This window comes from Platalea leucorodia (assembly GCF_965183815.1).
Source record: "Platalea leucorodia genome assembly, chromosome: W".
In the NCBI taxonomy this organism is placed as follows: Eukaryota; Metazoa; Chordata; class Aves; order Pelecaniformes; family Threskiornithidae; genus Platalea; species Platalea leucorodia.
The window spans coordinates 42792977-42807031 of NC_138859.1; the positions used below are offsets into that span (position 1 = coordinate 42792977).

Sequence of the window (14055 nt, forward strand, 5' to 3'; positions counted from 1 at the left end):
CACAAGCACATTAAAGGAAAAAAACAATTGTGTTGCTAAAATAACATTTCAGACAACCAGAACTACCAATTCAGAACTGATTCAACTTTAACTGTAAATGGATTACTCTAGGATCAAACCACATTTACCAATGTGGTAGTGGAGATGATTGTAAGTTGCAGAAAAAAACCCTTGAAAATATTTATCTCCAGCTGTCCATTCTTAGTCTGATCTCTGTAATTACCTCACTTTGTTTTTTAAGTTAAGATAAAACAGTAAAAGAATTAGTCAACTTTATACCTCTAATATATGTGAGCTCTGTAAAAAATCCCAACTCTAATCGTCAACAACGTATTTATGTGAATTTCATTTTTGAAAAGCATTAGAAGATATTGTGTTTCATTGTTAACAAAAGATTTAGAAAATAAAAAGATATTACAATTAAGATAAGAAGCACTGCAACTATACTCTCCTCCTACCTGCTTCTTATTGCAACATAAGGCAGAGCAAACCCAGACTCCAAATTTTTAGTGTGCCTCCAATGTAATGCAGTTTCTGTGCCATGCTCTGTAATTCTCAGTACTACTTCTGATTTGTTTACCAGGGTGCTAATTAAAGGCTCATGTAATGGTGTTTTTTTGTGAGGTAAACATCTACAGAGAAACTGAGAATGCAAGCTAAACTAGCTTTTTTCATTGTATTATATGTCCCATACCAGCTATCAGATGGTAATGTTTTTCAGATTTCAAACTTTGGACAAACTTCAGGACTGTAGCCAATATTGCAATATAATACTTCAGTGAACTGCCACATTTCAAACTTGGGAATATTATTCATACAGACAAGTTGCAAAGTTGAACACTTAAAAGTTAGGAAATCATGAATTAGCACTATTAGTGCAAAAATACAGCTGTACCTTCGCGCTCTGTACGGAACTGTTTTTTAAACTTAGCAATATCCGTATCAGTGGTGAGCCTCATTGCACTCTAATGTGCAATTCATGCAGTAATAGAAGGAACAAAGTATTCTTCTTCATCTAAATTTCTCTCAACCAAAGACTCCCAAGATTAGGGAGGACTGAAGAAGAAGAGTGGAATTAGAGTTGTGACTGCACATACAACCCAACAGAGCAGTCAGAAGTAAAGAAATAATTTCTCTCCTTTGAGTCCTTGTCTGTAAGTACAGTCAGACTGCAAGTGTTTCCCAGTTATACTCTACAACACAGTACCTAAAGGAAAATTCACATATTCCCTACCTGATAAAGACTGAAGGAAGATCTTTCCAAGACAAAATGACTCCTACAAGCCTTAGGAAAAATATAATTCTCAATGGAAGCATGACTGGAGCTTCAAGTGGCAATTCCACAGATATCAAGTAGCCAGGTGATGAGTATTCATAGTATGATGAGTATTCAACTGTTAGGAATAAGCTGAAATTAGACACACTGAAGGTCCCAAAAAGAAAACCAAGTGGGGCAAACTAGATTGCCTTGATCCTTGGTCCTGCCTTATCAATGAAGGGATGGGGGAGGGAAGTGTGCATCAGTGCTTCTGACCATGGCATCAAGAATGCATTTGATATTGATCAAAGAGATATAGCCTCTGTTACAGCAGAATTTCAGGCACTTCTGTTCATCTTTGAGGAAAAAAGATTTGTGTCTGGGAAGACACAATTTTGAAAGATTTAGATTAAAACTTCATCTTGAACTTGCACTTCCCTGCCTTTTGATGAAAAAAACATGGATAATGCCTTCTGTGATTATCTGAATATGCTGTCTCAAGATGAACAGAAGGAAGACGTGACAAGCTTGCCCAGCACCTCTGAGCTGTCAGAACTCTGAGCTCTGTGACACTGTTAACTTGAACGTGTTACTAGGTGACTCAGATCTTTGAGCCACAAGAGCAGTATTGGCAATTGCCATTCTGGACAGGGTTATGAAAATGAAAGGACATTCTTATGCAAATACAGTACAGAATTAGCCACCAGTGCAGGGATATGGGGCAGAAACCTACATAAGCATTGTGTAGCAGACTTTCAGTCATTAGACCAAGAAAAAAGTCTGAATCCCTCTCATGTAGATACATGCAGCCAGATGCTGCAAAAGGGACAGATTCTTTTTTTTGTTTTTTAAACTTAAGACCAAAACTATTTTGTATGCATAATGAGCTTTGCTAGTGCAATGGGTTTACCTGGCAAGGTTTTAGTAGCGGGGGGTGGGTGTGTGTGCGTGCGCGCTGCAAGGGTGGCTTCTGTGAGAAGAGACCAGGGACTGGCCCCATGTCAGACACAGCCAGTTCCAGCTGGTTCCAAAATGGACCTGCTGCTGACCAAAGCTGAGCCAATCAGCAACACTACTTCTTGAAGAACTGCAGCTCATGGGAGGGACCCATGTTGGAGAAGTTTGTGAAGGACTGTGTCCTGTGGGAGGGACCCCATGCTGGAGTAGGGGAAAAGAGGAAGGAGTGGCAGAGACAATGTGTGATGAACTGACCACAGCCCCCATTCCCCATCCCCCTCAGGATGGGAGGAGGTAGAAGAGTCAGGAGTGAAGTTGAGCTTAGGAAGAAGGGAGGGGTGGGGGGAAGGTGTTTTAGTTTTGCTTTTGTTTCTCACTATCCTACTCTATTTTTAACTGGCAATAAATTAAATTAATCTTCTCCAGCTCAAGTCTGTTTTGCCTGTGCCAATAATTGCTAAACAATCTCCCTGTCCTTATCTTGACCCACAAGCTTTTTCATCTTATTTTCCTCCCCCTGTCCTGCTGAGGAGGGGGAGTGAGAGGGAGACTTGGTGGGCACTTAGCAGCCAGCCAAGGTTAACCCACCACAGTTAGTCATGAGGACTATACTGAGAAAGGAATACCGGGATCCAACCTATGAACTTCATATGCAGCAGTAGGCATCGGGTGAAGTTTCTGAATATTCACTTTCAGATTTAGAGAATCCAGATAAATTACAATATCTTTATAAAGGCCCTCAATGACATTAAGAGACTAAAGGGCAACCCTGATAAAGGTAGCATTGAGCTGTGAAATAGACACTTTTGTTGTGAAGGCCAGATAAATTTGTAGAAGAGGTGTTTTGCAGGTTGCAGAGCATGAACCACTGCAACTGAATAATCTCTAACAGAGATACCAACTTAAACTTTTAATAAAGGCATTCAAATTTCTTAAATTAAAAATAGGTCTTCAGCCTCTCTCTACCTAGAAAGCACTCGTTGAAAATTTTTTTCCTCTAAAGCATGGAGAGACCAACTTTATGGTCCTACAAGCAATGATGGAATTTTCTGTTGAAACAGGCTCCCATGAGAGGAGCCCCTGAAAAAGGATGGAAGGTTGTGTGAGCAGTACAGACTGACTTATACAGAAAGTAGGCAGACTGCAAAAAAATAGTTTCAGCCAATGATTATCTTCCTACATTTAAGCTAGTTAGACTATATATAAAAAATTATAAAAGTAAAATTTAATGCTAAAATGTGAAAATAGAATGTTTTCCTGAATTTTAGATGCATATCAGACATAAACTGTTTTAGAAATTCACGTCACTACATAGTACATGAACTTTAAAATAAGATACTAACTTAGCATGCATGCTTTTGTTTAGACACAGATTACAATGCAGCATTGTGCTGCCAAAAGTTTAAATACTTCAGATAGTGCATGTTTAATTGTCTCTTCATGTTATTTGTCAAGGAAATAGGTTGAGCAAGAAAAATTATAGAAGATTAAAATGATTAATGAATGACGAGGAATTATACAACTCAGCAGTTTAAATGTTGAGGAAGTAAGCCAACTGGAACCGTATTAACAGAAGAACAACTTTTTCAATGTTATTTACATAAATGAAAGACACAGTAAATATAAGGAGAGCTCATAAAGGGAAGAGAAACCAAATGAAAGGTTAGCTTGTTGAGCTGATCCCTGAGCAGTACAGCAAAAGTTTATCAACAGCATCATTTCAAATCACCTGTTTAAAAGCAATAATTTCCAGTAAGATATTCGAAGTGCATCTATTTTTAAAACCTGAAACCTGGTCTATGATACTCCAGTCTACTGCTATATGGCAAACAAAATGAAATGGAACAGTGTTCACCTGCCTCTCTCTCTTCCTAGATGACAATAGTCAAAGAGCGCCATGTTAATTATTACAGGGTTGGAATTAACATACTTCAAAGTGCACACAATAGTGTGAATACTACTAAAAATAATTTTCTGGAGCATTACAAAGCACTGACATATTCACATTGTCCAAAATAAATGTTAAGGTCCATAATGTAGTTTTAATAGCCACTGATGAATTAAGGTTCTTGTTCAGAAAGACTACCTCAATAGCATTGCTCCCTTGGAGCACAGAAACAGGTTGAAGACTCCAAATGCCTTGGTACAGCATTAGCAGAGCATCAGCAGACACTGCACCTTTAGACAGGTGCAGTGTTCCTTTGTTGCACTAGAAGCAGAGTGCTAAGTGGTGTGGAGAGGGGAGCAGAACCATTGTTTTGCCAAGAGTCAACACTTCCTTGTTTTGCTTAGCAACAACTAATTGTTGTGCCAAAAGGTGAGCAGGCAGGGGAGAAGACCAGCCTGGCTGAACAGAGAGCTTTGGCTGGAACTCAGAAAAAAAGGAGAGCTTACCACCTTTGGAAGAAGGGGCAGGCGACTCAGGAGGACTACAAGGATGTTGTGAGGTTATGCAGGGAGAAGATTAGTGAGGCGAAGGCCCAGCTAGAACTTAAACTGGCCACTGCAGTTAAGGATAACAAAAAATGTTTTTACAAATATATCAGCAACAGAAGGAGGGCCAAGGAGAATCTCCATCCTTTATTGGATGCGGAGGGAAACATCGCCACAAAGGATGAGGAGAAGGCTGAGGTACTTAATGCCTTCTTTGCCTCAGTCTTTAATAGTCAGACTAGTTATCCTCAGGGTATTCAGGACCCTGAGGTGGGAGATGGAGATGGGAAGCAGACTGAAGCCCCAATAATCGAAGAGGTAACAGTTAGAGACCTGCTCCTCCACCTGGATGCCCACAAGTCTATGGGGCCAGATGGGATGCACGCGAGGATACTGAGGGAGCTGGTGGAGGAGCTTGTCAAGCCACTCTCCATCATTTATCAGCAGTCCTGGTCAACCAGGGAGGTCCCAGATGACTGGAGGTTAGCAAATGTGACACCCATCTACAAGAAGGGTCGGAAGGAGGATCCAGGGAACTAAAGGCCTGTCAGTCTGACCTCAGTGCCGGGGAAGGTCATGGAGCAGATCATCTTGAGTCCCATCACGCAGCACATCCCGGACAACCAGGGGATCAGGCCCAGCCAGCATGGGTTCATGAAGGGAAAGTCCTGTTTGACCAACCTGATCTCCTTCTGTGACAAGGTGACCCGCTTGGTGGACAAGAGGAAGGCTGTGGATGTTGTCTACCTGGACTTTAGTAAGGCCTTTGACACTGTCTCCCACAGCATTCTCCTGGAGAAGCTGGCTGCTCATGGCTTGGATAAGTGCACTCTGCGCTGGGTTAAAAACTGGCTGGACGGCCGAGCCCAGAGAGTGGTGGTGAATGGAGTCAAATCCAGTTGGCGGCCGGTCACGAGTGGTGTTCCCCAGGGCTCAGTGTTGGGGCCGGTCCTGTTTAACATCTTCATTGATGATCTGGATGAGGGGATTGAGTGCACCCTCAGTAAGTTTGCAGATGACACCAAGTTGGGAGGGAATGTTGATCTGCCTGAAGGTAGGAAGGCCCTACAGAGGGACCTGGACAGGCTGGATCGATGGGCCCAGGCCAACTGTATGAGATTCAACAAGGCTAAGTGCTGGGTCCTGCACTTGGGTCACAACAACCCCAGGCAACGCTACAGGCTTGGGGAAGAGTGGCTGGAGAGCTGCCCAGCAGAAAAGGACCTGGGGGTGTTGGTTAACAGCTGGCTGAACATGAGCCAGCAGTGTGCTCAGGCGGCCAAGAGGGCCAATGGCATCCTGGCTTGTATCAGGAATAGTGTGGCCAGCAGGACCAGGGAGGTGATAGTGCCTCCGTACTCAGCACTGGTGAGGCCGCACCTCGAGTACTGTGTTCACTTTTGGGCCCCTCACTCCAAGAAGGACATGGAGGGGCTGGAGCATGTCCAAAGAAGGGCAACGAAGCTGGTGAAGGGTCTGGAGCACAAGTCTTATGAGGAGCGGCTGAGGGAGCTGGGGTTGTTTAGTTTGGAGAAGAGGAGGCTGAGGGGAGACCTTATTGCTCTCTACAACTGCCTGAAAGGAGGTTGTAGCGAGGTGGGGGTCGGTCTCTTCTCCTAAGTAACAAGGGAAAGGATGAGAGGAAACGGCCTCAAGCTGCGCCAGGGGAAGTTTAGGTTGGATATTAGGAAAAACTTCTTCACCGAAAGGGTAGTCAGGCATTGGAACAGGCTGCCCAGGGAGGTGGTTGAGTCCCCATCCCTGGAGGTATTTAAAAGATGTGTAGATGTGGTGCTTAGGGACATGGTTTAGTGGTGGGCTTGGCAGTGCTAGGTTAACGGTTGGATTCGATGATCTTAAGGGTCTTTTCCAACCTTAATGATTCTATGATTCTATGAACTAGGAGTCCCAAGAGCTGCTTTCCAAATCTTTTTTTTTTTTTTAAAGAGTTATCACAGAGATTCTTAGCCACCCATAATAGGGCTAGGAGAAGGAGGGCTTCTGTGGCCTTCCTGTATACTTGCTGCAAGTCTGTATCATTTCTCCACATAAATGTAATGTATTTGTAATAGTTCTTCCATTAATAGTTGTTATGATTAATAGACCAAATTTAAAATAATCAACAATCTGTGTAAAAACTGCAATGTTATAACTGCATGGTATCTTTGTAATCTAATAAAGTCAGAGGAAATCCTGTTTTAGTGAAAAAAAAGTTATTAGGTAAAAGGTGATATAGAAGTTTTCATAAAGGATATGCATAGTAAGAAATGAAAGCTCAGTACATGGTACTGAAATGTGGCAATCAAATTAAAAATTTGACTAAAAATTATTTTGTAGATATGAGAGTGAATAAATTTGGGTTTGTTTTTTTTTAAACAACATACCTATATTAAGTGGCCAACAGAAAGTAACAGTTTTTTCATCAAAGTTCACATTTGCAGTTTTGACTTTAAACAGAATGGAAATTTTTTTTAATGTTCATGTTGTAAAAAACATTATGCTTTGAAATATTGTTTTATATAAAACAGAGACATCATCTTATGAATAATTAAAATTTAAGCCTTATTTATTACATTTATGTGCTGTTTCAACCATACCACTGACAATAATTCTCTGAAAGAATTATTGGCTGAAGCATGATCAACTATTATTGTTAACCACCAACACTATAGAATGTTTTGATTCAGTAATAAATGATTAAATGTTTTCTAGGTATGAAAAAAGGTATAGAAAAGGAACTTTGCATGATCATTTAATTTTTTTACATGCATTGCTGAATGAATTGTAAAAAGCTAATTAATAATGACAATAACTGTACACAGAAGTATACAGACAGAAAAGACAAATTTTCTGAGAATCTACAACTTAAGTTTGTATAATACTTCTCCAATGAAAAAAATACATAAAATTAATCATAAATTTAATATTTCTTCCACTACTGCTTTCTTTTATAAAGTCCTTAATATTCCCTCAGGAAATTTTATGCATTATGGGAGTCGATATCATCTTTTAAGAAATTGCAGCTTGCACCATAAACCTTAATGAGTTTATGTAGTTAATAGAAAGGCAAACTCATTCCATGGAAATGTAGTCTTTCTTCATAATCACCAGCACAGACAATCACAGAAACTACAACGAAGATCTTGGGTATTGCAATATCAACTTTTAAGCACTTTCTGCCCCAGAAGGAAATGTAGTATTCAAAGAAACATGTTGTGCTTGAGGACAATAAGGTACTTTAGAACAGAACTAAACCAGTCATTCTACTGAGAACTGAATTGCTTGGAGCCAGCCAAAATGAGGCACTAGGCACAGACATGTATTTAGCTCCTATCCTCTACAAGATTTAGGTACAGAAATCAAGCAGGGAAGTTCCTCCATTTCCTTAGGAAGGAGACCTGCTCAACTTTGGAGTTCAAACCATCACCTCCTATTTCCCAAGAGAGTTAGATCCCTACCAATAAACTGAAGAGGAACACATTCTTCATGTTGTAACTGAACCACTAACCCAGGGAGAAATAAAATATTCAGAGTAAGTAAAAAAGAAGAAGTAGTGATATGGATAATGACATGGAAGAACTGGACCAAAGAGCCTGATCATCTCACCACAGAATACAAAAAAAGAAGCAGTAGTAATTTGAATAAATATATGGAAGAACTGGACCACAGAACTCGATCATCTCACTGTTGAATGTCTTCTTTAATTCAAGATATGACAGACTTCCAGAACATTAACTCTAGTGACTGAAAGGAAAGCTTGAGTAAGGAATATACCTTGATTGCTGTTTGTACCCATCTTCTTACATGCATGGTGTGTATAAGGAAAATAAGTGATTTGAATATGATACCAACTTTATGCTTGGCACTGGGAATGTTTATTAATTGTTTACTTTTAAGATTTAAACTTCTATTATAGCATACTCCTATTAATTCATGTTGAATTTTTTTTACATTATTTTAAAAAATAAGCTGGTTCTTAATTTGATTGTAAACTATTTCAACAAGGGAAAAATCAATTTATTTCTCAAGTAAAGCAGTGAAACTGTGTACAAAACACTATCAGTGCTCAAAGTAATTAACAGATGTCCTGGTTTCAGCTGGAATAGAGTTAATTTTCTCCCTAGTAGCTGGTATAGTGCTGTGTTTTGGATTTAGGATGAGAATAATGTTGATAACACACTGATGTTTTAGTCGTTGCTCAGTAGCGCTTACACTAGTCAAGGATTTTTCAGCTTCCCATGCTCTGCCAGGTGCACAAGAAGCTGGGAGGGGGCACAGCCAGGACAGCTGACCCAGACTGGCCAAAGGGCTACTCCATACCGTATTCCATAAGTATTCCATACTTGAACATGAGTCAACAGTGTGCCCTGGAGGCCAAGAGGGCCAACCGTGTCCTGGGGTGCATCAAGCACTGTATTGCCAGCTGGTCGAGGAAGGTGATTGTCTCACTCTACTCCGCACTGGTGCGGCCTCACCTTGAGTACTGTGTGCAGTTTTGGGCCCCACAGTACAAATAGGATACGAAGCTACTAGAGAGTGTCCAGAGGAGAGCTATGAAGATGGTGAAGGGTTTAGAGGGGAAGCCATATGAGGAGCGGCTGAAGTCACTTGGTCTGTCCAGCCTGGAGAAGAGGAGACTGAGGGGAGACCTCATCACAGTCTACAGCTTCCTCACAAGGGGAAGAGGAGGGGCAGGCGCTGATCTCTTCTCCCTGGCGACCAATGATAGGACCCGAGGGAACGGCAGGAAGATATGCCAGGGGAGGTTTAGGCTGGACATTAGGAAAAGGTTCTTCACCCAGAGGGTGGTGGAGCACTGGAACAGGCTCCCCTGGGAGGTAGTCATGGCGCCAAGCCTGACAACATTCAAGAAGCATTTGGACAACGTCCTCCGACATATGGGGTGAATTTTGGGGTTGTCCTATGCAGGGTCAGGAGTTGGACTCAATGATCCTTGTGGGTCCCTTCCAACTCAGGACATTCTATGATTCTATGATACTGTATGACATCATGCTCAGTATATAAACTAGGGGAGTTGGCTGGGGGGCAGTGATCGCTGCTTGGGGATGTGCTGGGCATCGTTCGGCAGCTGGTGAGCAATTGTATAGTGTATCACTTGCTTTGTATATTATTATTGTATATTATTATTATTATTATTATTACTGCTATTACTACTATTCTATTTTATTTTACTTCAGTTAATTAACTGTTCTTATCTCAACCCACGAGTTTTCTCACTTTCACCCTTCCATCTCCTCCCCATCCCACCGGGAGGGGGGAGTGAGTGAGTGGCTGTGTGGTGCTTAGTTGCTGGCTGGGGTTAAACTACGACAACAGAAAAAAGAAAAATATTTCTGCTAGTTTCAATTAGAATCACATATGTTTTAATTGTAGATACAGCTGAAACAAAATTTTCATACAGAAATAATATTTTCAAAACCTGTCCCTTTGATTTTAAGAGGTTTTACTGACTACCAAATGATAAAAACAGAGAAAAAACAAAAGATAACTGCTTCTATCAATATTAAAATATTTTATCCAATAATAATTTGAATTATTTTCATTAAGAGAGGGGAAAATAAAACAAACAACAAATATATTCAAATTCTCTGAACCACATACCTGCATCTTTTTTCCTGTATTGCCACAGTGTTGGTTTGGAAACTAAAAATAAATTATGGACAAATGCATTCAACATATGCAATACTGGAAAAGAAGATCAGTCATAAACGCTTACTGAACCATCACATCTATGCTAATCTTGTTGTACTAGGTCTGGTTGGGATAGAGCTAAGTTTCTTCTTAATAGCCTGTACGTTGCTGTGTTTTAGATTTGTGGCTAAAACAGTGTTGATAACAGACCAGAGTTTGGCTATTTCTGACCAGTGCTTGCACAGTGTCAAGGCCTTCTCTCTTTGTCACTCTGCCCCCTCAGGGAGTAGGCTGGGGTGAGCAAGAGATTGGGAGGGGACACAACTGGGACAGCTGACCCAAACTGACCAAAGAGATATTCCATAATATATAACGTCATGTTCAGCAATAAAAGCTGGGGGCGGGGGGGAAGTTTTTCAAGGTAGCTGTTGCTTGGAGATTGGGCATTGGTCTGCTGGTGGGAGGTGATGAATGACTGCCTTTGCATCACTTGCTTTTTTCTTTTTTTCCTTCACTTATTAAGCTGTCTTTATCTCAACCCATAAGTTTTTCTTGCTTTTGCCCTTCTGATTCTCTCCCCCATCCTGCTGTGAGGGAGTGACTGAGTGACTGGGTGGGGACTTAGCTGCTGGCAGGGCTTTAGAGGTTAAAGACAAATTTGATCAGAGTGCACTAGACTGAATTTATAGTTTTTAGACCTGTTTATCTGTTACTTGCTGTTGCTGTTTGCAATGTTGACTTGTTTGTTCATGACGCTGGTTTATTTGTTCCCTCACCTGCTCCGTGGTGTGCTCCCACTCTTGCTGTGCATCAAAATCCAGGGCTTGTTAATGGCTGCTTTTGGCTTTTGCTGTTTGCTATGCAGTTTATCACTTTATTTTGCTTTGCCTGGGAGAGCTATGATAAAAGCACCTCCCCCTTCTTCTCAGGGGTAGATGTTTCCTGCCTTGTTACAATGGTCTTCAATTTCTTGAACATCCCAGAATGCTTGTAGTGGTGTGTGTCGTGAATCTGATTTCGGCTTTTCCTAAGGTTAACCAACTAGTTGGGAATGCCACATGGGGATGTGCCCTGAGGTAGTCTGATCATGGGTAGCAAGGTGCGTGGGAGAATTTGAGCAGGTGCCTAGACCAGTTTTCACCTCCAATGGTGTGGGACTTCACGCCCCAACAGGCATGGAATCCTGTTGAAGTGGCAGAACACTTGAAGAAAGGATGCCTTGCCTATACCATAGAGATACAACTTCTTGCACTGTGCTGGGGCCAGGCCTACACCTACCGAGCCTGTGTCTGTTTGGGCGAGAGGGTCTCTGGATCTGAGGCCTTACAAACAGAATCTGTGGCTAACCCAGAGACCCAACCATCAACTATAACAGTTGCTCCTATATTCAAAAAGAAACAATGGAAGTGCAAGTCAACTTGGTTAGTAAAGGAGGAAGAAGCTCCTCCTGAGAGGGAGCAGGAGGAAGAATCAGAAAAGGCAGCCTGTTCTGCAGCAGAACAGCCGCAAGAAGAAGAGAGGGAAGAGACAGAAATCATAATCGAGTCAGAAACCACCCGGTCCCTATCCCTGAGTGATCTGCGAGATATATGGAAAGTTTACAGCCATCATCCAGGCCAGAAAATTATCACCCGGTTGCTCCCATGCTGGGTTATTGGGGTCAGGAATTAGAGAGTAATGAAGCCTGGAAGCTGGGATCCCTCACTAGGCACTCGGGAATCGACAAAGGAATCGGAAGAGGGGCAACAATCCACAGCCTCTGGAGGCGGCTCCTGTCAAGCATGAAGGCAAGGTATTCCCTCAAGGAAGATCTTGTAAACTACAAAAGCAAGTACTCTATCGCAGAGGAAGGTGTCCAGTATCTGAGGGAATTAGCAGTGGTGGAGGCGATCTACAGCAACCTGGACAACAACCAGGCCTCCAAAGATCTGGATGATGTCCAGTGCATGCGGTCCATGTGGCAGAAGGTGTATGGAATGTACCAATGTCATATGCCAGCACCCTAGCAATAATAGATTGGACAGATTGAGGCACCAAATGTGGATAGACTGGCCTGCCAGCTCCAGCAATTCAAAGAGAATCTCTCTTCCTCACCAACCCTACGGGCCTACGTCTCAGCTATCATCTCGACTGTCCCAACATGCAGTGTGAGGAAAAATAGTGGGCAAAAAGGATCCATTGGTGAAAATAACCCATGATTTGAGTTGTACAATGCCATAGTTGTATGATGCCATAGTTGTATGTCAGAAGTACTACAGCAGGAGCCTTCCAAACCAATGGAGGATGAACCTTGAAAGGAACCGAGCAAGTGCAGCAGTGATGCAACCTGAGCTGGTTTCAGCTCCCAACAATCCAACACAACACACCATCTTTCCTGTCCTGAATGACCATCACAACAGATGGAGCCCAAGTCATAGACTAAATGAACTGAATTGACATTTCAATGGGGATGGCCCTATAGACTAAGGGAATGATATCTGTGCATATGTCAAAGGACAGGGAAGGGTGTGGTGGTGGTTGATGAGAATGTATTGAATACTGTAGGACCTGAACATGATGCAAATGGTATGGAATAAGGGGTGGAGATTGTACTGGGTGTGGCTGGGATGGAGTTAATTTTCTTCATAACAGCTTGTATGTTGCTGTGTTTTAGATTTGTGGCTAAAAACAATATTGATAACACACCAATGTTTTAGCTATTTCTGAACAGTGCTTGCACAGTGTCAAGGCCTTCTCTCTTTCTTACTCTGCCCCCTCAGGGAGTAGGCTGGGGTGGTCAAGAAGTTGGGAGGGGACACAGCAGGGACAGCTGACCTGAACTGACCAAAGAGATATTCCATACCATATAACATCATGCTCAGCAATAAAACTGGAGAGGGGGGTGGTGGAAGGGAAGACTTTTTCTGAAGTAGTTGTTGCTTGGAGACTGGCTGGGCATCGGTCTGTTGGTGGGAGATGATGAGTGATAGCTTTTGCATCACTTGCTTTTTTTCCTTCACTTATTAAACTGTCTTTATTGACTCATGAGATTATCACTGATAATGATAATTGAGATTATCATCACATCTCTATGCTAATTTTGTGTTTCTAATTAAGAGAAAAAAATGGAAACATCTAAACAATAGCATGTTTTAAAAATGAAAAGCAAGAAACAATTTGTCAAACTCTAATTAAATGGAGATGAAATAACGGCATACTTTTATATATCTTCAACCACTCCTTTTATTTCTTTTAATAACATCTATTCATGCAGCTTTCCTTATTTAAGCCCACTGATTTCTGCTCCTTAATCAGTACAAAGAGAGAGCAAAAAACTAGTGATTTCTGGAATCTAGATGAGATGAAAATGCAGATCAAAGAATCATTCATGTGCAAGCATTCCAACCTGAGAAATTTAAAATTTATATCTGCACCTACTAAAACACCATAGCACACATAAAAATAGAAAACAGAGGTAAATTAGTTGTTGCACTGCCTCAGATGCTGAAAGACTAAGCAAAAGCATGACTGAATTGGCAATTTAAAAAAAACAGTTCAAATTTAAATATAACTACAAAATATAAAAACTAAGTATAGCCAGTGCATTATAACTAAAAAGTGGCATTAATATAATTTTAATAAGCTGCTGAGCAGTCTTTAGTTTCACATTAACAGCAAATCAAATGCACATGCTACTACAAATAAGTCACCTAAAGTCTAAAAAAACCCCAGAAAACCCCAACAAAAAAAAACCTACACAAGGGTTCCAAATAAAT

The 14055-nt window shown here is 41.3% G+C and overlaps 1 protein-coding gene across 2 annotated transcripts in view; it reads right to left on the bottom strand.

Moving 5' to 3' along the window:
• The window catches only part of LOC309601615 (tyrosine-protein kinase Fer-like), a gene marked incomplete at its 5' end in the record, with an annotated part of 158509 nt that overhangs the window by 35769 nt on the left and 108685 nt on the right, over nucleotides 1-14055 (bottom strand). The window lies entirely within an intron of this gene.